At 37.7% G+C, this 14,207-nt stretch overlaps 1 protein-coding gene across 4 annotated transcripts in view; it reads left to right on the forward strand.

Moving 5' to 3' along the window:
• The window catches only part of ip6k1 (inositol hexakisphosphate kinase 1), an 84,381-nt gene that overhangs the window by 25,103 nt on the left and 45,071 nt on the right, over positions 1-14,207 (forward strand). The gene's annotated exons all lie outside the window — the stretch shown is intronic.

Consider the following 14,207-nt stretch of genomic DNA (forward strand, 5'->3'; position numbering starts at 1 on the left):
GCGCAGACGCGCGAATATGTTTACTATACTTACTGAAGCATGCTTGATGCTCGCAATGTTTTTTCCAGTGTCTTCATCTGACTATATGACGACATGAACACATAAACTTCATCTCCTGAGCTGCTCTGAGTCACTTCATGAGCATTTTACCATTTCATTTGAGAAAAACTGTCATATCACACACACACACACACACACACACAGACAGACACACACACGGACACACACAGAAACTTCAAGATCTTCACAGCAACCCGTCAAAATAAAAGTTTGGTTTAACTTGTAACAGAAATATAGCCCTATTACTATTGTAGTACTAAGTACTACTGTATTACTGTTGTATGGTATAATGTATGTCTTAATTTAATACTACTACTACTACTACTAGTACTAATAATAATAATACAATAATTAAGATTTTTGAAGGAATAATCACACAATTTTTCATCCATGTTTTAATTTAAACAGTAATTTAGAAAAATAAAAAAACAGAATTTGAGAAAAAATAAAAAGTTTAGAGCCTTACATATTGAATTGCATAGCATCATATTTTTTTCCATTGCATTGAATCGATTCGAAATCGTATCGCACCGCATCGTAATGGGGTGAATCACATCACATCGGTAGCTGCTTCAAATGTATCTTTAATGTATCGTATCGTTGGCTATGCATCGAGATGCGTATCGCATTGGCCTCAGTTATGGAGATGCACATCCCTACCAGGGCTCAACGCTAAGGATTTTTTCTACTGGCCCGATTGGGCCAGTGGTTCAAATTTTTACTTGCCCCGCCAAAATTTTTACTTGCCCCACAACAAAAAGTTAATAAAGTAAAAGAAAAGAAAATGGGCCTATAAAAAAAGCCTAGTTATTGTTTTTGTTGTTTTTGATACATGTAACCTTAATAAATAGAGTTATGACACCAAAAGCTTCTAGATTAACTCACTTAAATTTTTAAATATTGTTAGACAAATAAACAGTAAGTAACAAAATAGTAACAAATTATCAAATTATGAGTAATAGCAAAAATAAATATACAGGTGCTGGTCATATAATTAGAATATCATCAAAAAGTTGATTTATTTCACTAATTCCATTCAAAAAGTGAAACTTGTATATTATATTCATTCATTACACACAGACTGATATGTTTCAAATGTTTATTTCTTTTAATTTTGATGATTATAACTGACAACTAAGGAAAAATCCCAAATTCAGTATCTCAGAAAATTAGAATATTACTTAAGACCAATACAAAGAAAGGATTTTTAGAAATCTTGGCCAACTGAAAAGTATGAACATGAAAGGTATGAGCATGTACAGCACTCAATACTTAGTTGGGGCTCCTTTTGCCTGAATTACTGCAGCAATGCGGCGTGGCATGGAGTCGATCAGTCTGTGGCACTGCTCAGGTGTTAAAAGAGCCCAGGTTGCCCTGATAGTGGCCTTCAGCTCTTCTGCATTGTTGGGTCTGGCATATCGCATCTTCCTCTTCACAATACCCCATAGATTTTGTATGGGGTTAAGGTCAGGCGAGTTTGCTGGCCAATTAAGAACAGGGATACTATGGTCCTTAAACCAGGTACTGGTAGCTTTGGCACTGTGTGCAGGTGCCAAGTCCTGTTGGAAAATGAAATCTGCATCTCCATAAAGTTGGTCAGCAGCAGGAAGCATGAAGTGCTCTAAAACTTCCTGGTATCCGGCTGCATTGACCTTGGACCTCAGAAAACACAGTGGACCAACCCCAGCAGATGACATGGCACCCCAAACCATCACTGACTGTGGCAACTTTACACTGGACCTCAAGCAACGTGGATTGTGTGCCTCTCCTCTCTTCCTCCAGACTCTGGGACCCTGATTTCCAAAGGAAATGCAAAATTTACTTTCATCAGAGAACATAACTTTGGACCACTCAGCAGCAGTCCAGTCCTTTTTGTCTTTAGCCCAGGCGAGACACTTCTGACGCTGTCTGTTGTTCAAGAGTGGCTTGACACAAGGAATGCGACAGCTGAAACCCATGTCTTGCATACGTCTGTGCGTAGTGGTTCTTGAAGCACTGACTCCAGCTGCAGTCCACTCTTTGTGAATCTCCCCCACATTTTTGAATGGGTTTTGTTTCACAGTCCTCTCCAGGGTGCGGTTATTCCTATTGCTTGTACACTTTTTTTCTACCACATCTTTTCCTTCCCTTCGCTGTGCTTGGACACAGAGCTCTGTGAACAGCCAGCCTCTTTTGCAATGACCTTTTGTGTCTTGCCCTCTTTGTGCAAGGTGTCAGTGGTCGTCTTTTGGACAACTGTCAAGTCAGCAGTCTTCCCCATGATTGTGTAGCCTACAGAATTAGACTGAGAGACCATTTAAAGGCCTTTGCAGGTGTTTTGAGTTAATTAGCTGATTAGAGTGTGGCACCAGGTGTCTTCGATATTGAACCTTTTCACAATATTCTAAGATCAATATTTTCTGAGATACTGAATTTGGGATTTTCCTTAGTTGTCAGTTATAATCATCAAAATTAAAAGAAATAAACATATATATATGAAATATATCAGTCTGTGTGTAATGAATGAATATAATATACAAGTTTCACTTTTTGAATGGAATTAGTGGAATAAATCAACTTTTTGGTGATATTCTAATTATATGACCAGCACCTGTATAAATGAAATAAATGGTGCTTTTCAAGTTTTTTATGTAGGTTTAAACTGGAGATTTTCAGGTACAGAAATTGTAATCTAATGTATAACTAACTATATAACTATAGATTAACTTTAATAAATCTTTATTTAATATTTAATCAGTCAAGAGCAGTTACAGATGCATAAATAATATTTTGAAATGTTGAAAATATAAAACGTTAAATACTGCTATTTGAAATTATTAAATGAAAAGACACTTTAAACGTGAAATTAAACCTGCCAGTAGGTGGCAGCAAGTCCCTGTTAATGAGCGAGTCATTGACATTCAACCGATTCATTCAAACGGCTGGTTCATTCAGGAAGTGTTGCTCAGAGACGCAAAACAATTCTGTGTGGACTTTGGAACTATTTTCGAAGGCGAAACAGAGCGAAACAGGCGATTTGGTGTCTAAAATGTAAGTCACTTGATATTAAGTTCTTGTTCATTAAACTGTACGCTGTATAAAATCAATATCACATTTGTAATCGTGCTAATATTTGGAGAAAAATGGTGCTCTTTGTTTAATATTGGTTAACTATATTAAATTATATAAATATGAAAGATATACAGGGTCATTTTTCCCCCTTATCTTGAATTCTGATGCATTTTAATAGATTAAATCATGCAGTGAAAGCGTACACTCTAAATATGCACGCGCACTAGTCTAACCTACTAGACTACGTCACGTAGTGCATGCGTGCACTCAATGGGTGTGTTTTTGTTTGGTTTTTGTAAAGTGAGGGACATACTCGATAATTTCAGATCGTTAAATCAACAATTACGATATCATAGACGATATATATCACTATATCACTATATCACTCACCCTACAGCACTGGGCCGATCGGGCAAGTGACAGTTCCGTCTGCTGTCCCAAGTGTCGTTCACACTGGCCCCAGGCCATCGGGCAGTTCTTATTGTCGAGCCCTGCCTACTATGCAGTGTTTGTTTAAACATTTGTTTACTTTATATATTTTATGTAGTATTTCTAGTGCTTGTTTTCTAGGTAGGTCTATTTCATTTGTCTTTGTTCTATTGTAGTTTGTTTTCTTTGCTCTTTCTTTTTCACTGTTTATTTGTCTGCAGTAAGCTTGAGAGTTTTTATGCTAGTATTAGATTTTTAAATTATATTGAAAATGGTGATAAGAATTATGAAATTTCAGTGGGATCAAAAATTTTGATATAAAAGCTTATTTAAAGCAAAAATAACTATATCATGATATATATCGTTATTGTGAAATAAAATGTATCATATCGTGATATAAGATTTTGGTCATATCGCCCACCCCTAATGTCAGTGCAGTCAAGTCGATAATATTTTTTAATATTACTGAATATTACATTACTTATGTGTCAATTTTATTTCAATATTTCACTAAATAAAGGAAATATCTCCACTAAGACTGAATTGCGCTCAGTGATGATGTTGTTTGTTTGCAGGCGCTCTCTGTTTTAGTACCCAATTCACTAAAGGAATTACTGGATGCAGTCAGGTAACCAAAAACATCACCAATAATTTGTAAGGAATTTTGCATGGCATGGTACCCCATCTTGTAGACGGTTTGGAGTGCTAGATTGTGCAGCAGTTCTGGCATAGTTTATTGAATCTGTACAGCATCAAATCACCACTGCGACCTGAATCCGCTCTTTAAAATGCTAAAAGTATGCTCAACTGCATTGTGTGTCCTGTTATAAAGCTCTTTTCCATCAGAAAACTGCTACACAAACATGCTTTTTAAATAAAAATTTGTTTACCTACCTCTTTACTTTTTCATGTATATAAATCATGTAAATTCTCCTAAAAAATTCTCCTAAATTTAGTCTGACACAATTTAATATTTTTAGTGAAATGTGCTTTTTTTTATTTTAAGTTGTCTTGACTCTCAAAAGTGTGTTTAGATTTAGAGAGAATGAAAATGACCTGTTTATATTTAGGTCCCAAGCCCTGAAAGGGCGTAGGCCCTATTGTTTTCCTTAGGTAAAAAAAAAATGTCTACCTTTCGGGCACTTTTGGGTCCCAAGTCTTGAAACTTTGAGGGGCTCTGTAGCGCACCCCTTTTCACCTACATTAACCAAACTTCATACAGCTTTTGCACTGTAAGTCATATGCCAGCCCAACAGGAAGTCAGCTTTTTAAGGTTGTTTGAAAAACACACGCTCTGGTATTTGATACTTCTCCTAGAGGAATCATCCGATCACCACCAAGCTCGGTCAGCATGAAGACAAGACATTGGCGATGCTAAATGGCGAGCGGTTTAGCCTTGGCATTGAAACGAATTTATAGCGAGAAAAGGGAAACAGTGTGTTATAACTTCTGCATACATTAACTGATTTTGATGAAACTTCAGCTGTGTGTTCATTGTAGGAGGCTGATCACATGGGTGTGAGTATTCAAAGTCATAGCTCCACCAACTGGCAGCAGGAAGTGTCACTTTCAAAATGCTTTCAAATCACCCTCTTATTTTTTACCCGATTTGCTTCAGTCTTCGTCAGAATAAAGTCAAGACACTGCAGATGCACACCTGTGATATTGTCACATGTTGTCATGGCAACGCATTAAACTTTAATATTTTTATGGAGGTTTCTGAGGCACTTAGCATGTTTCAAGTTGCATGAAACTCGACACACATAAGAGTTGCCAGCCGGAAGACTTAGTAATGGGCGTGGAGGAGGGGCTCTATAGAGCAACCTTTTTTCTAAAGTTGGGGGTTAGTTTTACCTACTGTTACCAAACTCAGTACATATATTGTTCTCATCGAGCCGGACAACTTTCTAATTAAAAGGCTGTCATACAATTCACACCAAACTTTTTCATCATGAAGTCAAGACATTAAGGATGCTAAATTGTGGACGGATTTTGGATATCTTAAACAGTTTGGCCGTGGCGAGGCTATGTATTTATGGCGAAAAAAGGGAAACAGGAAGTGCATCATAACTTCTGCAAACATTGATTGATTTTGATGAAACTTCAGCTCTGTGTTCATTGTGGGAGGTTGATCACATGGATGTGACTATTGTGAGTCAAAGTCATAGCACCACCAACTGGCAACAGAAAGTGTGTCACTTTCAAAATGCTTTGAAATCGCCCTCTTATTTTTACCAAATTTGCTTCAATAATAATGTCAAGTCAAGTCAAGTCACCTTTATTTATATAGCGCTTTTTACAATGTAGATTGTGTCAAAGCAGCTTTACATTGATAACTGGTACATTGTTTGACTGCACAGCAGCTCTTAAAGAATAGTGTCAATGCAGGCAGATCAAAAGCACTGTTGAATATCAAAATGTCAAGTCAAGTGTCCCCAACTAAGCAAGCCAGAGGCGACAGCGGCAAGGAACCCAAACTCCATCAGGTGACATCAGGTGGCAGACAAGTGGCAAATTGGTGTTAAAATGGAGAAAAAAACCTTGGGAGAAACCAGGCTTAGTCGGGGTGCCAGTTCTCCTCTGGCCAACAGTGCTTTGTTACAATTCAGGTTGCTATCATAAGTCCAATAGGATCGCAACATTAAAAGTATTTATTTCAGTTCCATCCAATTGAGGATCGTATTCATCAAGCCGGTATGGACGGTTGTTGAGGAACTGTGTCGTGGCTGTCGTGTCGATGAGGCCCTCACAGTGGATGATCTAGTTGACTCAATCTCTGCTGATACTTCAGGGCTGCGTTGTGGTCGTGTCAAGGTGCAGGTCCTTGGTCTCACCTGGATACGGCCCGGATCCGGTTGACTACGGTGAACCTCGGGATAAACAGAAAGACTAATATTAGCGTAGATGCCATTCTTCTTCTGATGTAACGAGTACATCAGGTGTTATAGGAAGTGTTCCCGGTTCCGGCTGACCTAATTTATGCAGCCTAATAATCCTTTAACGGATTTGGAAATATAAATTGGTAATGTGTTATGTGTATGCCAGGTTAAAGAGATGCGTTTTTAGTCTAGATTTAAACTGACAGAGTGTGTCTGCTTCCCGAACAATGCTAGGAAGATTGTTCCAGAGTTTAGGTGCCAAATAGGAGAAGGATCTACCACCTGCAGTTGATTTTGATATTCTAGGTATTATCAGCTGGCCTGAATTCTGAGATCGCAATAGACGTGAAGGACTATAATGAATTAGGAGCTCGCTCAGGTACTGGGGAGCTAAACCATTTAGTGCTTTGTAAGTAATTAGCAAGATTTTAAAATCTATACGATGTTTAACAGGAAGCCAATGCAGTGTTGACAGAACTGGGCTAATATGGTCATACTTCCTGGTTCTAGTAAGAACTCTAGCTGCTGCATTTTGTACGAGCTGTAGTTTATTTATCAGGCGAGCAGAACAACCACCCAGTAGAGCGTTACAGTAATCTAGCCTTGAGGTCATGAACGCATGAACTAACTGTTCTGCATTTTTCATTGAGAGCATATGTCGTAGTTTATATATATTTTTAAGATGGAAGAATGCGGTTTTACAGATGCTAGTAACATGGCCTTCAAATGAAAGATTGGTATCAAAGAGCACACCTAGGTTCCTAACTGACGACGAAGACTTAACAGAGCAGCCATCAAGTGTTAGACAATATTCTAGGTTATTACGTGAAGAAGTTTTTGGTCCAAAAATTAGAATCTCTGTTTTTTCTGAATTTAGTAGTAGGAAATTACTGGTCATCCAATTTTTTATATCAGCTATGCACTCCGTTAATTTTGTGAATTGGTAAGTTTCGTCAGGGCGCGAAGAAATATAGAGCTGAGTATCATCAGCGTAACAGTGAAAACTAACGCCATGCTTCCTAATGATATCTCCCAAGGGTAGCATGTACAGAGTGAACAGTAACGGTCCTAGTACTGAGCCTTGTGGTACTCCATATTGAACTTGTGATCGATATGACATGTCTTCGTTTACTACTACAAACTGATAACGGTCAGATAAGTATGATTTGAACCATGACAATGCAATTCCACTAATGCCAACATAATTTTCGAGTCTATTTAAAAGAATATTGTGATCAATAGTGTCAAATGCTGCACTAAGATCCAGTAACACTAATAGAGAGATACAACCACGATCTGATGATAAGAGCAAATCATTAGTAACTCTAATGAGAGCAGTCTCAGTACTATGGTACGGTCTAAATCCTGACTGGAAATCCTCACAGATACCATTTCTTTCTAAAAAGGAACATAGCTGTGATGATACTGCCTTTTCTAGTATTTTTGACAGAAAAGTGAGATTTGAGATCGGCCTGTAATTGACTAATTCTCTAGGATCAAGTTGTGGTTTTTTAATAAGAGGTTTAATAATAGCCAGCTTAAAAGTTTTTGGTACGTATCCTAATGATAAAGATGAATTGACGATATTGAGAAGAGGGTCTATGACCTCTGGAAGCATTTCTTTCAATAGCTTAGTCGGTATAGGGTCTAACATACATGTTGTTGATTTTGATGATTTAACAAGTTTAGACAATTCTTCCTCTCCTAAAGCAGTAAATGAATTGAATTTTTCCTCAGGGACACTACAATGCACTATCTGACACGATACTGTAGTAGACGGTTGCATGGTTATTATTTTTTCTCTAATATTATCAATCTTGCAAGTAAAGAAGTTCATAAAGTCATTACTGCTGTGCTCTTTGGAAACATCAGAAGTTGAAGCTTTATTTCTTGTTAATTTAGCCACTGTATCAAATAAATACCTAGGGTTGTGTTTATTTTCTTCTAAGAGTTTTGAAAAATAGGCAGATCTAGCAGATTTTAAGGCCTTTCTGTACTCAATCATTCTCTCTCTCCACGAAATACGAAATACTTCTAGTTTTGATTTCTTCCAGCTGCGCTCCATTTTTCTGGCTGCTAACTTTAGGGCCCGAGTGTGGTCATTGTACCATGGCATTGGATTAATTTCCTTAATCTTTTTTAAACGCAAAGGAGCAACTGAGTCTAATGTGCTGGAAAAGACAGAGGCAATAGTTTCTGTTGCAACATCGAGGTCTTCTAAGCTGTCTGGTATGCTAAGGCGATGAAAATGATCAGGAAGATTATTTATAAAGCAATCTTTAGTGGTAGAAGTAATGGTTCTACCATATTTATGGCATGGAGGCAGTTTAGCCGCCTTGACTAAATGTAGTATACACGAGACTAGATAATGATCTGAGATGTCGTCACTCTGCTGCAGAATTTCAACAGCATCAATATCGATTCCATGTGACAATATTAGATCTAAAGTATGATTATGACAATGAGTGGGTCCTGACACATGTTGTCTAACACCAATAGAGTTTAGAATATCTGCAAATGCCAATCCTAATGCGTCTTTTTTATTATCTACATGAATATTAAAATCACCAACAACAAGGACTTTACCTGCAGCTAGTACTAACTCTGATAGAAAGTCAGCAAATTCTTTGATAAAGTCTGGTGGATATTGTGTCCTGGTGGCCTGTATACAGTAGCCAGCACAAATGTCAACTTACATAATGTTACGTAAAGTACCATAGTTTCGAAGGAATTATATTTGAAAGACTTCTGACTAATACTGTAAATATTACTATAGATTACAGCAACACCTCCCCCTTTGCCTTTCTGACGGGCATTGTGTCGATAATCATAACCTTGAGGACTAGACTCATTTAAAGTAATGTAATCGTCCGGTTTTAGCCAAGTTTCTGTCAAACACAGCACATCTAGATTATTATCTTTGATAATATCATTAACAATAAGTGATTTTGAAGAAAGGGATCTAATATTTAACAACCCGAGTTTTATCATTTGTTTAGCATTATTATCTCTATTTTTTATTTGTTGAACATCAATTAAATTTTTACCATTAAATGGGTTTGGAAGTTTTTTGTTTTTACTAATTCGGGGTACAGACACAGTCTCTATTTGAAAATATCTAGGTGTAAGAGTTTCTATGTGTTGAGAGTTATCTGAATTTTCTGACCCTCTGAGGGTGACACCCTCTGACTTCTGTAACGTGAGGCAGCTAGCAGACGGTCGGTTTAGCCAGTTTGTCTGCTGCTTTCTGACCTGGGCCCCAGTTTGTCATGTTTCAGTTCTAAGACTATGTGCCATATTACTAGAGAGAAGAGCAGCACCATCCCGGGAGGGATGAATACCATCTCTTTTTAACAGGTCAGGTCTGCCCCAAAAACTTTTCCAATTATCTATGAAACCTATATTATTTTGCGGACACCACTTAGACAGCCAGCCATTGAGTGATGATAATCTGCTAACTATCTCATCACTCCGACGAACAGGAAGGGGGCCAGAGCAAATTACTTCTCCTGACATTGTACTTGCGAGTTCACACACCTCTTTAATGTTAATTTTAGTGATCTCCGACTGGCGAAGTCGAACATCATTAGTGCCGACGTGAATAATAATCTTAGAGTATTTACGATTAGCATTAGCCAGCACTTTTAAATTTGCTTTGATGTCAGGTGCTCTGGCTCCCGGCAAACATGTGACTATGGTGGCTGGTGTCTCTATTTTCACGTTCCGTGTAATAGAATCGCCAATAACTAGGGCACTTTCAACAGGATTCTCAGTGGGTGTATCACTGAGTGGGGAGAACCTGTTTGATGTTCTTATTGGAACGGAAGAGTGGTGTTTTTCGCGGCTAGGCCGCCTCACCGTTACCCAAGTGCCCTGCTGCACGGGCTCTACAGCCGGAACCAAACAATGTACAGAGTTCACTAAGCTAGTCGCATCCAAAACAGTATCTGAAGCCCTTGCATTCTTACTATCCTCGATTAAAGTTTGGATGCGTGTCTCTAATTCTGAGATTCTCTCTGTCAGCCTGACTATTTTCCTACATTTATGACATGTAAATCCCTCATCACTGACAGAGAGAGCTATGGTAAACATGTGGCAAATGGAACAGGTAGCAATGCTGGGAGAGGATGACATGACTCACCGTGTTTGTAGACTGATCCGACTTACCACAGCTGTTTGAAGAACGCGTTGAAAAAGGAGCGCGCGAGCGACTGTTAACAAGTTGACAAGCTAGCGCTGCAAATGCAAATGCGTTGTAACAGCGATTTAGATTCAAATATTACAAGCTAGCGACGTCAGATTAGTGTGGTAGGCAATATTACATATACGGTAATAAAAAAATAAGCAACAATGAATAAAAGTAAGAGATTCAAAACAAAGCTATACGGAGTTACAGACGCAAACCAATCTGAGCAGCGAGGCAGACAGGAGCAATCGACAGGAGCAATCGAGGAAGTCAAGGAACAAGGAACAAAGTGTGAAACAACAAGTCAAGCTAGTCTTACCTACAGTCACCAAACTTGGTAGATATATTGTTCTCATCGGACTAATTTATCTCAACTTTCTAATTTACACTCAACATCAACAGGAAGCCAGATATTTTGGTTTAAATTTTTTTTATTGAATAATCAGTCTCTGAGTTAAGTACTCCTCGTAGGAGATTCATGCAATCGCCACCAAACTGGATGAACGTGAATCAAAGACACTGAAGATGCTAAATTGCGAATGATTATAGGATATCTCGAACAGTGTTGCCATGGCGAGGGATTAAAATAATGTCAAAAAAAGGGAAACAGGAAGTGTCTCATATCATGTAAAATCATTGTTTGAATTAAATTATTAAGATTGTATGTTGCCCACCATGCACAGGTTTCCTTAAGCCACCGGGGTGGCGCTGGGGCTTAGGCCCGTCATCGTTGCTTGCAGCTATATTTGACTTTGAGTTAAATTGTACAATTAAAGGGTCATGAAACCCTAAACTAAATTTTCTGAGATTTTAACAGAGGTATGTGTGTTGAACGTCATTGAATACAATGTTAGCATCTGTTAGATTTAATTGTAGGGGGGAAGTGGTTCATTTTGAGATTTTTTTTTTTGTTTTGTTTTTTTACGTTATTTTCGTCTTCCGGGTTTAAAATCTACACCGTGTCCACATCACAGGCTGTGATTTAGCGGTGCACTATAATACTTCAATGATGCGACAGTGTCTCATAATTATTAATGAGTTTTCTTATCCTATGAGAAGACACCGTCTCTTAATTATTCAGGACACCATGTTGCTCTTTCAAATGACAGACATGTCAAACTTTGAAATCATGCAGTAGATGAGAGAGGCGTTCATGGGTCGCAAGTGTTTGTTTTCGCGGTGTAAGTTCGGGTGTGTTGCGTGGCTTTCCCCGCGATGCTGCCAGGGCTAGACTGGCTGCAGGCGGTTGGTTGGCCATCAACTACCGGCACATTGAAACTGTTTGTGTGTAGCAAGCATTTTTCTCGAGAGCGCTACGAAAACTGGAGAAAGGTGGACTTCGGCTTTATTCATCCACTGACAGGCGCTTCAAACAGTGAGAACGCATACAGTAAGGTAGAGATGCATTCATCGACCTAAAACGAGTGTTAAGAGTTTCTGCGTTGCATAAGTTTGAATCAAACAGTGAGATCACATACAGTAATCTAGAGATGCATTAATGGGTCAAAAACGAGTGTTTGTTTTTGCTTTGTAAAAGTTTCTGCGTCGCACAGCTTATCTTCAGTGTCCGTCTCCGACACAAACATGATTCATCCACACTGTGAGTGTAACCGGTCTTTACGGCTCTTTATTGTCTGAATCAGAAGCCGTTTTTGTGTTGTCCGTCTCTCACTCTCCCCTCATCCCCCTTCACTCCACAGCGTAACCACGCCCACTTCTGTAGCATTTTTCAAAACTGTGGTGAGAACTGGCTGCTGCTGAAATAGGGGGTTTCATGACCCTTTAAAAGACTGTATGCTGCTAGCACAGCAAAAGTAAGAACAAACTTGTTACTGCACTGGAAATAGCAAAGTTATGGCTCATTGAACAAAGCAACATGCCTTATATTATTAGTACATGCAGTTAGTCACAGCCTAACCATAAGCTCTACTCTTCTGCACAATGGTAATGATCAAAATTACAACATAACAACATAAAACAACATAACAGAAACTCTTTCAAATGTCAAACATAACTTAATATTAAAGGATTAGTTCACTTCTGAATGAAAAATTCCTGATAATTTACTCACCCCCATATCATTCCACCCGATGAACCCCACTGATGTCCACTATATGGACAAAAATACTGGAATGTTTTCCTCAAAAACCTTAATTTCTTTTCGACTGAAGAAAGACAGACATGAACATCTTGGATGACATGGGGGTGAGTAAATTATCAGGAAATTTTCATTCAGAAGTGAACTAATCCTTTAAACATTAACAGATGTTTCCCTTCACTCAAAAACACATAAGATAACACTTAATTTCAATATTTACTCTCCATTTCCAGCCATATGCAAAGCATGCTGGGAACTAACAATGGTGTCTCTAAATAAAACGGCATAATTTAACTAATTCTTTTAAATAAATAGGTAGCCTTTTTTCCTTAATTTTATTAGCTTAATCAGTCCCTCAATTCAAGCCTCAAAACTACTTAAGTTTCCTTAATACAATAGGAAAAAGTATCTCTTGATTTTATTAGTGAAATGTTCTCATTATTTTCTATCCAACACTGAACCCCAATTTTATTAATAAAACATACACACTATTTTTAATTATCACCATTTTTTTTTTTTTTTAATGAAAATTACAAGACCTATTATTCATTTGATTTTACAGTGCACAGCATTAATTGCATCAGGCGAATAGCTGGGGCTGTGATAGTGGCAGTCTATTTAAAAAGGTTTTTTGATCACGTCTGCTTTGAAACAGTCTGTATTGTATAAAGCTGTATATAAATAAAGGTGACTTGACTTGATCAAGGTCTAGGTTAAATAATCTCTTAATTAGGGCATAATTTATCTTTGTGCTTTTATATTAATGGAATGTTTTCCATATTTAAAAAATTGTGCACAGCCCTTCAAACATCAGGTTTTGGCTAATAAAGCAGATGAGAATTGAATGCTGAGTTCAGTGAAAACGGGCCCTAAAATAGTCACTGAAGCTGATGCTTGTGTACTGATGAGACAAGTGATGTAAGCGGACGAGCCCTACAAATCTCATTTACTGTAGGGACAGCCCAAATTCAAGCACGTCGGAAAGTCTTAAGAGCAGATTAATGTTGTTTGTGAGTCTCTTTCTAAACAACATTTGGCAGATGAGCCGATCCTTGACAAAGAAAATGTTCCCTTGTTCTGGAAAAAAAATAAATAAATTACAAAAAAAAAAAAAAAAATATATATATATATATATATATATATATATATATATATATATATATATATATCACAGAAGTGAGTACACCCCTCACATTTTTGTAAATATTTTATTATATCTTTTCATGTGACAACACTGAAGAAATGACACTTTGCTACAATATAAAGTAGTGAGTGTACAGCTTGTATAACAGTGTAAATTTGCTGTAAAATAACTCAACACACAAAAATGAAAATAATGTCATTTATTACTCACCCTCATGGCATTCCACACCTGTAAGACCTTTGTTAATCTTCGGAACACAAATAAAGATATTTTTGATTAAATCCAATGGCTCAATGAGGCCTCCATAGCCAGCAATGACATTTCCTCTCTCAAGATCCATTAATGTACTAAAAACATATT

The sequence above is a fragment of the Ctenopharyngodon idella genome, chromosome 10 (genome assembly GCF_019924925.1).
Source record: "Ctenopharyngodon idella isolate HZGC_01 chromosome 10, HZGC01, whole genome shotgun sequence".
NCBI classification, from domain to species: Eukaryota; Metazoa; Chordata; class Actinopteri; order Cypriniformes; family Xenocyprididae; genus Ctenopharyngodon; species Ctenopharyngodon idella.